This window comes from Crocodylus porosus, unplaced genomic scaffold (assembly GCF_001723895.1).
Source record: "Crocodylus porosus isolate Cpor-Errol unplaced genomic scaffold, CroPor_comp1, whole genome shotgun sequence".
In the NCBI taxonomy this organism is placed as follows: Eukaryota; Metazoa; Chordata; order Crocodylia; family Crocodylidae; genus Crocodylus; species Crocodylus porosus.
In genome coordinates, this window is record NW_017728915.1 from 32,425,886 (window position 1) to 32,430,603 (window position 4,718).

At 43.6% G+C, this 4,718-nt stretch overlaps 1 long non-coding RNA gene across 1 annotated transcript in view; it reads right to left on the reverse strand.

The window, feature by feature from the left end:
* Window positions 1–118: 118 nt before the first annotated feature.
* The window catches only part of LOC109310640, an 8,452-nt gene continuing 3,852 nt past the window's right edge, over window positions 119–4,718 (reverse strand). The window contains exons 2-3 of the long non-coding RNA XR_002101278.1: window positions 1,417–1,554; window positions 119–595 (exon numbers count right to left, since the gene is read on the reverse strand). This is a non-coding gene — a long non-coding RNA (uncharacterized LOC109310640). The remainder of the gene's footprint in view (window positions 596–1,416; window positions 1,555–4,718) is intronic.

Consider the following 4,718-nt stretch of genomic DNA (forward strand, 5'->3'; position numbering starts at 1 on the left):
TCTCCACATCCTTTTTGAATTGTGGAGCCCAAAACTGGACGCAGTACTCCAGCTGCAGCCTCACCAAGGCCGAGTACAAGGGGAGAATGACGTCCTGGGATTTGCTTGAGAAATTTAGACTACTAATATTGTGGGGAAAGAGTTCATTATCCTATTTCTGATTTCCTTAATGCCATGCACTTCCCACCCTTCCATGAATAGTGTAAAAGGAACATTTATAAAAGAACTGAATAAAACAATCAATACAAAGAGTCAGCTTTAATGTGGAAGTTCTCGGCAGGACATATTAAATAACACTGATTTGTCTAAAAACTATGCTTATGAAATCAGGCTGCTTCATTCTGAGCCATTTGTATTTTTGATTTCTTAAATCCTCTAGTCTGGACCTAAAAACACTTCCCATCTCTTCCTTCCCACCCCTTTTCCTTTTCAAATATGAAGGTTTCTTAGTTGGACTTACTTTTAGTCCTGAGTGAGGAACACTGCAAACCAGGGTCTGAATTGTTACCCAGAAAGAGAAGCAGGCCCCTGGGTTCCCTTTTGCAGCAGGGTGAGAGAGTAAGTTGTATCCTGGCACTTTTCTGTCAACCCAGATCTGTGGATGGGAATCCAAGTCAGTCGAAACTCTGACCACTCCCGACCCGCGTGCATGAGACTATCAGCTCACAGAACACGCTCTTTTCAGTGATTTGTAACCAATGAAACCGTTTCCCCTATTGTATTGTGGCCCAAGCTGCGTTTTGTTGATGCCTGCAAGAAAAACCTTTGTGAGTTGTGCATTGATGGCCAATGCTGGGAATCAACCACTTTGCACTGCTGTGAGTAGAAAGCTGCCATGAAGCAGGGCTTACATCACTTGAAGATGGAAAAAGGTCAACGAAGAGCTAGAGAAGAGGCATCTGAGGCAGGAAAGACAAAATGGTATTGGGCACGCCAGTGCAAGCTCAACTGAGTTTGTACGCGCATCTTGTCGGAGGGTCTGCCTCTCACACATTGGACTCCTCAGCCGCTCAAAAAGCTGTGGTGGCACCCAGTATCCCACCAAAGGTGCAACTCCCATGATGTCCTGAGATGCATGGCTGCCAAGGATTGTGGCAGCAATGTACTTCTTTGCATGGGCGCATGAGGCACGCCACAGTCCAGCTTTAGGTTTCCCTGCAGACTGCACCAGTATCTGACTTTGGGCCTTTATGCCCTTACTACCTACCTTTACTGTCCCTAAGCAGAGCCAAGGACAGGAGAGACATATAGTAGGCGGACCCCATCTAGGAATCAGTTTGCCTCGTACTCGTTTCTCCTTCTGTATTTGATAGGCAACTGCAACACTAACAGATAGACAGGGAAAGGCAGCTTATGGGGCTTGGGCTTTTTAATGGTGGCCCTCAGAACTGAACCTAAATAACAGCATAATCATACCCTATGATTGCTTTTGCCAAATATGAATGCTTCACATTCACCACAAAGCTTTCCCAGCAGAGATAGCCTGGGCAACATCTTATTTCTTCTTTGCCAGCCAGTACTGCTGAGAAAGGCTAGAATGGAGCGTGCCAGAATCTGGAATTAGATACAAATTAATTACATGTAATTACTCAAGCCTGGATCATCAAATATCTGCTCAGGATTTTACACTTATTGTTGAGGTAATGATGTACAATTTGCAAGTACAATTATTGTAAATTACCCTATTGATAACTTCAGCCGTTCCATTGTATGCAATCACCTTGCCAGCTTCTTTGTGGTTTGCTCACATAAAGGTTCTTTAACTGCATTGAACACATAGGTAGCACTGAAAATTGACTGCCTTTACCAAGATGTCTCTATTTCTAGGAACTGGGGAATTTGTAAATTATTATACATGATCAAATTAAAATGCTGCTACAACATCCGAGAGGTCAAAGTCATAAACCTGCTTTCTTCTTTGTTTCTTTCACTACGAGCCTGTTATGATAGATTAATAAACTATCAACCCCTTAGTTTCCAGAACTATTAAGAGGCAATGGAAACTGAACTACTGCCTCTCCATTTATTTCACCTTTTTAATATTTCTTATTTTTTAATTTGCATCTTGCTTTGCAAATCTCTATTAACTACCCATTAATTCTAGACTTGCCTACTGTACCACACAGAGGTGCTCTGAGGATTAATCAGCTAATGTTTTTAAAGGACTTGAAAATATGGATTGCTTTATATCTGATGAAGAGTCTCTCTCAGATTTTCTCTAGTGCATGGATTAGTACATATATTAAAAGAGAGAACGGGGGAAAAAAGTGCCAAACAATGTACATAAAATGTGCAGGCAACATCAGATCTAGTTTGTATAGCCAATTGCCCTCGATTACTGCTCACACATTTTTGTGAGAGTAATTTCTTAAACATACTGGCTGCATCTACATGAGGTGCTGACAGCACAGTTGTTACTGCACAGTCATTTAATACTTGCATACCCAAGTACTAAATGACCGCGCAGTAACCTGCATTACTATGCAGTAGCACCCCTACATTGCTTCGTGGTGATGCTGATTGTGCAGTAGCTCATTACTACTGCACAGTAGCGTCACATCATGGTTTGTGCCCTGCAGCGCTACTGCACAGTAGTAACAAGCTACTAAGCAGTAAGTGTCTCATGTAGATGCAGTTGCTGTTTCCTACAAGGGAGTTTTAATTCGATATTAGGAAAAACACTCTCATGAGAAGGGTAATAAAGAACTGGAACAAGTTACCCAAAGGTGGTGGAAGCTCTGTCTTTGGAGGTTTATAAGATCCAGCTAGACAAACCTTTGTTGGGATGATCTAGCTGGGGCTGGTCCTGCTTTGAGCAGGGGTTGGACTAGATGTGACCTCCTGAGGTCCCTGCCAACCCTCATTTTCTATGATTCACTGATTATAAGTTAGCCTATTGCTCAGCTCATAAATGCTAAAAAAGGACAAGCATAGCTCCATTGGAAGGGGAACATGGGGCAGCATGAATTGGGGATGAGAAGGAAAATAGATGGGGACAGAAAGCTTGAGGAAAAGCGGCTAAGAGCATCCAAACCTTTCTCATTTGAGCTCCTTTTGCTGAACCTTGTTTCTCGTCTTCCAGTTATTTCCTCTTAAGTCCTTTCCTTCTACCATGAGCTCTTTCACCTGCATGTTCCCTCCCTTTCTCCTTTCCCCCTTCCTTTTCCATTTGTTCTGTGTTGGTTCCTTGTCTTTCTCCCACATAAAAGCCCCACTCACCCCTCCAATGCCAGCAGAATTGGGTGGTTCTTCAGAGTTTCATTGCTCATCTGTTCATTTCTCTGAAGCTGTGTGAGACTGTTTTCAAGGCTAATAATATAAAGCTAGAGTGTGCCAAGACCTAATTCAAACCAATCTTAGCATTACGACAATCATTTAGAAGAGTCTTAATAGTCCATTTTCCTAGTTGTCATTGTCTACATTGAGTACATCTATGTGTGTGTGTGTCTGTACATAATGTCTCTGTGTATATATACATATCCTGTGCTTTGAGAGGTGTGCTCATCATTTATTTAAGAAGTTTATAACCTGACACTAAAAAAAATGATACTGACAGGCTCCAGCATGCCATAGTTGTTGAAATGTCACCTTTCAGATGCAGATATTGATTTACAGTTTGAGACCAAGTACACCGTATTCTGTACTAACAAACCAGGAAAAATTGTACTCAACATTCCTCAGTGAAGGAGAAGGCTAAGTCATGTTTGGTGTCAATTATCAGGAGACACGATTTTGTTGGGGTTTTTTTGTTTGTTTTTTTTAAGCTTAAAGATTCTCCGTTGATGGATACACTTTTTGCCAAGCATGACAAAAGACAGAAAGGAAAAGGAGGAAACAGGGAAGTTGCCAGTTTTGGGAGAACACTGTATCTCCTAACTGTACAAGTCAAGATGTCAGCATTTTCCCCCTGATTTGCCCATGGAACTGAATCTTTGGTTCTGCTCGGCCAAATCACGTGGACTGCCTGACAGCTGCCATTGTAGAGCTCTCATAACACTAGAAGATCTTAAATTTTAGGGCAAGGGCTGGCAATTATTTTGGGTGGAGGGCTGCTGAAGGAGGTTTGGTGAGCTTTCGAGGGCTGTCACCCCTTGACAGCTGTCCTGCCCCTGGTCACCATCTTGGGACTGGAAGTCCTGCCCCTCAACCCTGACCTTTGTCACTGGAAATCCCTCCCTTTGCCTCCCAGAAATACTCCTTTTGGGAGGGGGTTTGCCATCATAAAAATATTTTTTGTCATGAAATTAAAATATGTTATACAAGGTGTTTGACTTTTACTGTATAATTTGTTTGGTTTTTTTCTGGCCCTGCCACGGTTTGTGTTTGTTTTCTGTATATAGAGGTGATTGCATAGTGACTCAAAAATAAATTCTTAGTCTTGTATATGGTGTGGGGGTATGGTGGGGTGTGGGGGTTTGGTTGTATGGGGAGGTTGTGGGGGCAGGGTGTGGGTGTGTGACATTTGTGGGATGTGAGGACTACCCCTCACTCCCCCCATGATGCAGTAGCAGCAACAGACGGGGTGCTCAGATCGGAAGAGCGCAGTGGAGGCATTGGTGCCCAGTGCTGCAGGTCTCGACCCTCGCATAGAGAAGCCCCCCGCTGGACTCCATGGGGAAGCAAGGGGCGGGGCTCCCTCCACTTCCGGTGCAGTCTGGGGACCTGCGCAGCAGGAGGCAGGGAAGGCAGCTGACTCCAATGCGGGGCTTCCCCTGGTG